Source organism: Panulirus ornatus, chromosome 37 (genome assembly GCF_036320965.1).
Source record: "Panulirus ornatus isolate Po-2019 chromosome 37, ASM3632096v1, whole genome shotgun sequence".
Taxonomy (NCBI): domain Eukaryota; kingdom Metazoa; phylum Arthropoda; class Malacostraca; order Decapoda; family Palinuridae; genus Panulirus; species Panulirus ornatus.
The window spans coordinates 25230459-25240935 of NC_092260.1; the positions used below are offsets into that span (position 1 = coordinate 25230459).

General features: G+C 48.2%; 1 non-coding gene across 1 annotated transcript; it reads left to right on the plus strand.

The window, feature by feature from the left end:
* The first annotated feature begins 812 nt into the window (after window positions 1–812).
* On the plus strand, window positions 813–885 carry TRNAT-AGU (transfer RNA threonine (anticodon AGU)). The gene has a single exon. It is a non-coding gene; the product is annotated as a tRNA-Thr (tRNA).
* Window positions 886–10477: the final 9592 nt, after the last annotated feature.

Here is a 10477-nt window from a genome sequence, read left to right on the forward strand (position 1 = left end):
TCTTTTGAGGGGCAGGGTCTTTTGAGAGTAAGGGTCTTTTAGGGCAGGGTCTTTTAATGAGGCACTGATTCCTCCCCTCAGGTCTCCCCCACTTTATTCATGTCCCCCCCCTCCCAACCCACCCACTACCCCCAAACATTTCCCCCATCCAGCTCATCCTTCAAGCATTTCCCCCATCCAGCTCATCCTTCAGCTATTCCTCCAGCCCTTGCTTTCCCCCTTCCACCCCACACTTCGCCCCCCACCACCCTTCCCCTGCCTTCCCACAACCCCTCACTACGACTCCCCCACCATCCCTCTTCTCATACCCTTGTTACTGCCAGGCCTCAACGTATGTGAATGATGATGGTGTCAGCTGTCCGTCAACGCTTCGTTACTACCCTCGTTATAACTGTCAGATGCACCGTCAACGCTGCGTTACTACCCTCATAACGGCTGTCAACTGCCCGTCAACGCTGCGTTAATAACCTCGTTATACCTGTCAGCCGCCTGTCAACGCAGCGTTACTACTTTGTTATGACTTTCAGCAGCCTGTCAAACGCAGCATGATGACTAACATTCTCGTTTCTACATTGGCAATACTGGCAAGAGAAACAGTAGCACAGAGAGAGGCAAAGAGAAGGTACAGGAGCAGTAACAGGAGCACGAGCAGCAGCACGAGCAGCGCAGAAGCTGCAGCTGTAACAGTAGCAACAATAGGAAGCACTGAAGGAGAGGCTGCTACAGCTGCAGCAGCAGGTAAAGGATCAGCTGTAATAGTGGCAGCAGCAGTAACACGCACAGCTGTTTCGGCAGCAACATGCCCACGACCAGCCTTCATAGCTCAGTGGTTAGAGCGCTGGTCTAGTAAACCAGAGGCCGGGAGTTCGATTCTCCCTGAAGGCACTGGAAAGAGCTTTTTGTCTCTCGGTAGCAGAGTGGCGAGTGGTCCTTGCCTCTCATTCCGCCAGACACCTGGGTTCGATCCCCTACCTCCAGAGGACACCTCATACGTCCAAGGGCAGTGATCAGTGTTGTGACCCAGGAATCTAATCAGCCCGTGTTCGAGACCGGAGAGGAGGGTGGTAGCCCGCCGGCTCACAGCCAACCCAAGTGTTCATCCTCTTCTATGGGTCAGGTCTGGCGTAACGCACAATGTGTAATCAAATATTCATCACACACACACACCCACACACACACACACAGGCACACACACACACACACATACACACACACACACACACACACACACACACACACACACACACACAATTACCGTACACACACAGATTACCTTATTCACGACAGCAACCATCAAATTCACATTCGTCCCCTTCCGCCATCATCACCCCCCCTCACACACGCACCTCTCACAACCGCTGTGCAAATCGCAATCTTCACCTCCCCCTCCCCACCAAGAACAGCCCAAACAATCCCCAATCCCTGACACCGTCGGATTCGCTTCCCAAAGTCCCAAATTTACACCTTCTTCCCCTCAGTGAAGAAGGAATATTGGATATGATAAATGATTGACCTGGATCTTTCCCGCCCTAGTTGAGGAGGCCCCTCCACCTTACCCCCCATCGGCGTTCAGCGCATTGCGACTTGAAGCTGCGGGATCTCTATGAAAAGGTCCTTGTATCGGAAATGATTGTGTGTGTGTGTGTATGTGTGTGTGTGTGTGTGTGTGTGTGTGTGTGTGTGTGTGTGTGTGTGTGTGTGTGTGTGTGTGTGTATGTGTGTGTGTGTGTGTGTGTGTACAGGGCTGAGCTGCAACCAGCATATAACTCATCCCTCTGGATCCAACAGCCACACATCACACGCCACCTAATAAACTTCATTCACAAACTTCTAAACAAACTTGTGTGGGCGTGTGGGAGGGGAGGAAAAGTTGCTCCGTCTCCATCCCAAGAAGAACTTGCTAACGACAAATACCACTGAAGAAGACCCGCTCTACGCACACCTCCGCTTTTCCAGTGGGTAAACATGAAAGATTCTCTCATTCTGATGTAACACCTTTTCCTGGAATCTACGTAGATTATTACACTAGGTCTCTCTCTCTCTCTCTCTCTCTCTCTCTCTCTCTCTCTCTCTCTCTCTCTCTCTCTCTCTCTCTCTGTGAACCCATTCCTCCCTTCAGTTTTTCTCTGTCTCTCCCGCCAGTCCCTTCATGATGGGTAGGGAGGCACACCCTCCCGCACACGACCCAAGCTAAGATGGGGTGATACCGGCCTCCTCCCATCTGCAAGGATGGCCTCAAACAGATCCCGGCCTACGACTCAAGCATGCATCTCCGGCACGATGAGCTCAGAGCCGTTGTGGGGAAAACTGGAGCGTTCAAGGAGGGACATCAGCGTTCCACCGCAGCTGGGATGAACCGCGAGACCTCTGCTGGGATGATGGTACAGCGGTATCCCTAACTGGTCCTTCACCTCAACTGCTGATGGATCATTCCCTCACCTTTCCCCTCTCCTTTTTCCCCCGCCTGTCAACTGTGGTGTCCCTCATCAAGCTCCTGTCTTCTCCTGTCACTTTAGAGAGTGTTGTTTATGACGTCAATTTTGTCGTGTTGGTCTATGGGTCAGCGACGTGCTGCCGTGTGACACCGTGCGGCACAGAGACGCACACGGTCGCGTCCTGTGCCACAGCACGAGCCAGTGATGTGGTGTCATGTGGCACCGTACAGGCCAGGGACGTGTTGCTGTGTCACGTAGCTGCTGGGGGGCACCTAGGAATGGCCAGGGCCGTGACGCACAACACTGGACGTACGAGCTCGCGTCTTTTGTCCCTCCTGGTGGCGTTACCCGTTACTCAGGGGTGTCATGCCACTGACTCACTGAGGCAGGCCGGACACTGACTCACCGAGGCGGTCTGGACGTCTGACTCAGGTGGCGGGGGTGTGTGTTCGGGGTAGGGCTTAAGTCATCTGCCCCGCAAGGTTGGGTCAAAGGCGAGGGAGGAGGAGGAGGGAGGGGGTGATGGAGGGAGAGAGGGTGGGAGGGAGAGGGACGTCAGTGGCTCGGTGTGTGACCTCGCTTGACACCAAACGTGGTAATGACTGCCTCGAGCGAGGACAATGTAATGGTCTGTCTCCCGACCCTGAGTCACCCCCCAAAACAACTGGATCTGACCATCACTATCATACCCTTCATGAGATTAACGTCGTCGGAAATAGACTGGTGCTTATAGATTTCCCAGAGTCAGTTGGAGAACGACCCATCATATGGGCTAAGATTATGATCCGCACCTACAACACAAGAGTGTTGCATCTTCTCTTGCCACAACACAGTGTGTTTCTCATCATCCCCCCCATCCATCCATACATACACGGAACGAACACCGGGCCTCCGGTCCAGACGCGTCCTTACCAATACCTCTCCCACGTCCCCTGGAAATACCACGACTGGAACGAATGTACAATCCGTCCTTTAATCCGGGTTTGAAATATTCATCCCCAGCGCTCAGGAACGGCACGGGGTAATGCCATGGGTGATGAGTCAGGACGCTGCTTTGGATATAAAGAGAAACTCTTCCTCAATGGATCATCGAGTTTAGATGAGTCAGACAGATGGGTACCACACCTGGTGAGGAACCATGAATTCCAGGGGCATGACGCTGGGTGGTGGTATATGGTTAATCAATTCTGGGTTTGTTGATCACATGCACAACTCACTCACTTGATTCCATGCGCTTCATAATGCTGTTGTATAATAATGATATATTATTGATAATAATGATAATAATGATGATAATAATAATAATAATAATAATAATAATAATAATAATAATAATGATAATAATAATAATAATGATAATAATAATAATAATAATATTAATAATAATAATAATAATAATAATAACAATAATAATAATAATAATAATAATGATAATAATAATAATAATAATAATAATAATAATAATAATAATAATAACAATGATAATGATAATAATGGTAATAATAGCAGTAATAGTAGAAGTAGTAATAGTATTAGAGTAGTAATTGTAGCAGTAGTAGTAGCATTGGTAGTGATAGTAGTAGTAGTAGTAGTATTAGTAGTAGTAAAAGTAGTGGTAGTAGTAGTAAAAACAATAACCTTTAATACGACGTTACGATATCCGGTGTTCAAGGGTCGTTACGCCTCGTTCCAGGAATCTCAAAGACACGTAATGTTCACCTCACGAATTCCTTACATTCACTTGAGAAAATTATACTTACTCCAAATACCCATTCAAAGTACACTTACACTTTCTTATGCAAGCAAGAGTACTTTACCAAACGAGTAAAAATAACACTGCAAATGATACTAAGATGATACTTAACACCAACGAACATACAAGCTGCAGTGAAATATAACTTGAATATAACCAATATTACTCGAATATAACAAATATAACAAATATAACCTAAATATAACAAATATGACTTAAATATAACCAAAATATAATTCAAATAATCTTTGCAAATTCAACTTCACACACACACACACACACACACACACACACACACACACACACACACACACACACACACACAGAAACATTCACACACTCAAAATCGTTCACTCAACCACCCACTTTCCCGTAGTCGCTTTCCCGTTTCTGGCTATGGGTGCCGTTCGCGCTCGCAACCAATGCAACTCCATTTTTTCTTTTTAGGAAAATTGTGGCCGACGTATTGTAAAAAAATAGGAAAACCAATTTGCCCATGGCGAGGAAAAACAGAACATCTCGTCCAATGATGGTTGATGTATATATATATATGTGTGTGTGTGTGTGTGTGTGTGTTTGTGTGTGTGCACTGCCTGCAAAAATGCTTTCAAATATTTGCGAAGTTTGCGCAGTTTGATATTTTTGCAATATTTTTTTTTTCTCTCTCTCTCTCCCCATTCCCATGAAGCGGTGTGTCCAGGACTTTGGTAACTGTGAAAACATGAAGATATGTTGTTGACACAGAGAGAGAGAGAGAGAGAGAGAGAGAGAGAGAGAGAGAGAGAGAGAGAGAGAGAGAGAGAGAGAGAGAGAGAGAGAGAGAGTATAAAAAAAGGCATTACCCTCAGCATTTCTAACAGGGGGCATTGACGTACCCCCCACCCTTTCAATTTCTTGCTATAAGACGGCCATCAAAAGTTTATAATACATGTATAGTTTGCTTTATCATGCATGATCACATATACGTATACATCTGTTGCATCAGATGAATCTAATGTAATGAGTCGTGACAACGGTTACATACATGTCAGTAATATCTCTCAGCGACTCGTTGACCTGCGAGGGAAATGATCAGTCGCTGGCCAAGGCTGGTCTGGGGTGAGGGAGGAGGAGGAGGAGGAGGAGGAGGAGGAGGAGGAGGAGGAGGAGGTTGTAGCTCGTCATCCGTGCTACAGCGTCATCACCTTTACTGTAAGAGGCCCGACCCTCATCTCAACGGAGGTACCCCACTGTAGGAGCTCCACCCACACCTCACTTTAGAAACCCCACCAACACTTTAGGAACCCCGCCAACGCTGTAGGAACCCCTTTGACGCTGTAGGAACTCCAGCAACACCGTAGGATCCCTAACAACACTGCAGGAACCCCTCTCATAATGTAGGAAACCCACTGACACTGTTAGGAACCTTTCTCATAATGTAGGAACCCCACTGACACTGTAAGAAACCCCACTAAGACTTTACGAACGCCATCATCACTTCACTGTCAGAAGGCTTCGACACCCTCGTCTTGCCTCATAAATCTCACACTCTCAAACACGACAGTTTCCGCTTCTGATCCTCCTGATGGCTATTCTTGCGTTTGTTGTTGCGTACACTCCTCCTCCAGCAGGTAAGTATCCTCCCCAGGGGCACTACACTGGCTCACTGTTATCTCCCCTCTAACCTCCCCGAGGTCACCCCCTCCAAGTTCCCTTCCCTCAAAAGTTCAACCGTTCACCATTTCTCGTCTTTCACATTTCCTTTGCTCCCCGATATCTTCGCCAGCGCCACCGTTCTCTTCCCACGCCACTTTTATCCTCCCTACCCGAGTCTCAGTATCCTACGACACCATCATTTTATAATCTCCCCGACGTCAGACATTCTACATCACTGTGCCTCCCTTAGAACCCCTCCCCTGGCACGTGACCCTCCACACACACACACACACACACACACACACACACACACTAGCACCTCACGACTCTCCCCACTCCAGAGTTTCACCTCAACCCTCCCCCACCACACAGCATCATCCGCTCCCCCTGGTGTTTCACCCTCCCTGTACGAGAACGCCCTAAATACCCCTTTCTCCCAAGCACAAGCACAAGCACACACACACACACACACACACACACACACACACACACACACACACACACACACCACTTTATCCCCCCCACCGACCCGCGCCTATCCCTCTCCTCCCTCCCCACGACCCAAGCTGGTGAGGATTTACTCTCCCAGCCGTCCAGACTCGCACCGTTCCACTGCTGTGCAAAATGCAATATCGTCCAATTTATAGCGGCGCAGGCAGGCAGGCAGGCAGGCAGGCCGGGCCTCACTCTGTGTGTGTGTGTGTGTGTGTGTGTGTGTAACATCGAAACATTTTCCATCAAAATGTACAGAGAAATGCTCACGGCTTACCCTGGGCATTTTGAATCACGTATGACAACTCCGCGAAATGATTTTAGATCCAGTTGGTAATGGCCTTTGGTGTGTGTGTGTGTGTGTGTGTGTGTGTGTGTGGAATTGCATATTCTTTTGGAATGATTTTTATGGTTTGATACTGTTATAAATGATAAAGAGGGTTATGAATGTGGTGATACCAGTCGAAGGTATGGTTCGTCTATATTCGAGTATCTTATCTTGAGGGTAGGAGTCATAGGCTCTTAGGGCTGAATCCTACGTCTGACGCGCATCGTATAGGCTCTTAGGACTGAATCCTACACCAGACACACACTGTATAAGTTTAAGGCACTTTCTTCTTTTTCTTATAAGTTGGTTAATAGGTAGGCCTTGGCTACGTTCCCGGAAGGTGAGAAATATATTCATGAAACATATCTCCAACTATATCGCTGAAATTTGGCAACCCCCTTTTCTTTTTCTTCTTCTCCTTCTTCTTTCTTCTACTTCTTCTTCTTTCTCCTTCTTCTTCTTCTCCATCTCCCTTCTTCTTCTTCTTCTTCTTCTTCTTCTTCTTCTTCTTCTTCTCCAAGACTATTCTTTGCTTGCCTCTTGTCTGAGTAAGGAAAAAATAACCTTCATTCTACTGCTATGAAAACACTTGACCATTTTGGCTTCAAATACTGAAGTTTTAAAGAAAATAAAACATAACAAAAGCTTATAACCAGTGCCTCTTCTCTATTCGTTCTTATTCACCAGTCCGTTTTCTGCACTTCTTTCATACGTCTCTTCTCCTCCTCCTTTATTCCCTCCACCTTGACCTTCTATTTCTCCTCCTCCGCCTCCTCCTCCCTCCCACCCGCCCCCCTCCCTCACAGCAAGTAATGAATGCCCACGTTAGTCACCAACACTCTCTTGGTCCCATTTTTCACCGCGATAAAAATTGCTCCAATAGTGGTTTATAATGTAAACCCCCTCCCCAACCCCAACCCTCACCCCCGCTAACCCCTCTACTGGGGGGAGGGGGGAGGGATGTTCTATAATACTCACATGTGGGTGCAGTATTTCTCTCTCTCTCTCTCTCTCTCTCTCTCTCTCTCTCTCTCTCTCTCTCTCTCTCTCTCTCTCTCTCTCTCTCTCTCTCTCTAGCCTGGCGTGACCGGGTGGCGAAGGTTCGTGACGAACGTATTCCGTGAGATTCTGTCCACCAGTTTCAAAATTTCGTTCGCCAGAGGCCTCCCCCCCCCCTTCCCCCCACACGCTGTGGCCTGGGCAGAGACAATTACAGGTACAGGAGGAGGTGGACGGTATGGTAGTTAACACAGATACAGGCGATGAATACAGGTACAGGAGAAGCTGGACTGTGAAGTAATTAATCCAGATACAGGCGATATGGTTATAGACGGTTACAGCAAAGAGGCTCACTTGGGTTTGTTAAACCCGGGGGTACAACAAGAGAAGGACATCCTCAAGGACGTCAGAGTGAGTGACGCTGGTACGTCAGAGTGAGTGACGCTGTTACGGTGTTACAACCTGTGTTACAACTTGTTATCTTGTGACTAAACCCCGAGTATGGTCAGGCTGGTGGCACATGCTGCTGAAAGAGATGCATTCGTGGCTCCCTGGGAGGACGTTTGGAGGTATTTCCGTCCCTGGGAATAGGAGGAGGAGGAGGAGGAGGAAGAGGAAGAGGAAGAGGGCGGGAGGGCGTCCGGCCTCCAACAGATGACAAAATAAAGATGATAACTTAAACACATCAACCAACACTTTCTCTCTCCAGCACGACTTAAAAGCCCACCGCCAGGGGTCGGTCGTGGAGAGAGAGAGAGAGAGAGAGAGAGAGAGAGAGAGAGAGAGAGAGAGAGAGAGAGAGAGAGAGAGAGAGAGAGAGCGAGAGAGAGAGAGAGAGAGAGAGAGAGAGAGAGAGAAGAGAGGGGGGGGGGGGGGCAGGACGCGAATTCCACTCTGTGGAATAACAAACATCGCTTGTATGATTCAGGCGCGGCTCCTCCTCCTCCTCCTCCTCCTTGCTCAAGAGACGCACCATTTTCAACCCCAAACGGACAAAAACAGGGAGACAAAAAAAAAAAAACATAAAAACAACGGGACCGCGTTTCTAACGCCCACGATCCAAGCCAACAGATGCAATAGTATCGCTTCCAGGTAATCCCGTGGGGGGCTGGGCTGGGCTGGGCTGGGCTAGGACCAAAAAAAAGAATGCTCGTCCAGCCCTTACTGAGGGCTGGACATGCTGGAGTGACGACAACAGATCCAAACACCAGGCCGTGTGTGTGTGTGTGTGTGTGTGTGTGTGTGTGTGTGTGGATACCGTAACATCTGTAACCCTACACACACACACACACACACCGTTGACTACTGTGTGACCTGAGGTTAGTGACGCTCGGCCCAAAGTGTCACGCCATGACGCTCGCCATGTCACCACGCGTTACGTGACACCCATCGACGACGGCAGCGACAACAACAGCAGTGGTGACGACTCCAACAGGTGGTAAGAAACGACTCCAGTACGTGATGGGGTCGTATATCAGAGGCTGACTGGAGTGAGAGATTTCTTTCTTATTTCTTAAGACGTGAGATTGAAAGAAATAAAAGATGGTTTAAATGGAAGTTAGAGGAGAGGTGGGTGGGTGGGTGGGTGGATGGGGGGAGGTGGAGGCGGAGTGGCAGAAGGGTGAGGTGGGTGGGTTGGTAGGTGGGAGGGAGGGAGGGAGGGAGTGAGGGAGGAGAGGCAGGAGGGGGATGGCGCTTCCCGGAACCCAGTGGGATGATGACGTCAGGGTGACGTAGTCAATGTTTCTTACGTTCGTGATGAGATTTCTGAGAACACATGGATGGCTCCACTTCCGCGGAAGATAAAGAAAAAAAAATCATTTTCGACACCTTCCAATACCTCGTGGAACCATGGTGGATCCTCAGTGATCCTAGGTAGGTGGTTGGGTGGTTGGTTGGGTGGTTGATTGGTTGCCCACGAGGTGGATCCTTAGTGCGGCTGGTTGGGTGGTTGGTTGGTTGGTTGGTTGATTAGGTGGGTGGGAGGGTGGTTGGTTGGATGGTTGCTTGGGTGGTTGGTTAGTTGGGTGGTTAGTCGGGTGGTTAGTTGGTTGCTTGGTTGGGTGGTTGGTTACTTGGTTGGTAGGTTGGTTGGTTGGTTGGTACGGCATTATTCTGCTGTTCAACTGCCAGGTATCAGTAAAGCCTTTGACCTCAACCCCAAAATCCCCCAAACGAAGCATTCTGGACCTCCTTCATTTAGTGTGTTTAAGACATATTCGAAGACCAAACCTTCCCTCGCCGGTAATTGGAATTGTTTTCTCACTGTCTCGGGTCTACTTAAAAATGGTTACTTTAGCACTTCACCCTAATGGATTGTAAGTAATTCCACCAAAACTAAGCGACGTGTGTACGTGAGCAGGTTTTGTTAGTAGCTTACCCTCACACAGTATAAGGAATTCCACTATGGTATAATGAATGTGCTCACACAGGGCTACAATAACTTGCAGGAAATTTATCTTAGACCTGAAGAGCAATTATCTATCTACCTATCTATCTATCACTGTACAAATGGTGATGGTACAATGGTAAAATTACAGTACAGTTGGTACAGTTGATGGTACAATGTCGATGTCACAGATGGTAAAGGTACACTGGTGATGGTACAGTGGGGTACAACGGTTGAGGTGCTGTGGTTGAAGTACAGTGGCTGAAATACAGTGGCTGAGGTACAGTGGTTGATGTACAATGGTAGTGGTACAGTGGTTGAGGTACAGTGGGTGATGTACAATGGTAGTTGTACAGTGGTAGAGGTACAGTGGGTGATGTACAATGGTAGTGGTACAGTGGTAGAGGTACAGTGGGTGATGTACAATGGTAGTGGTACAGTGGCTG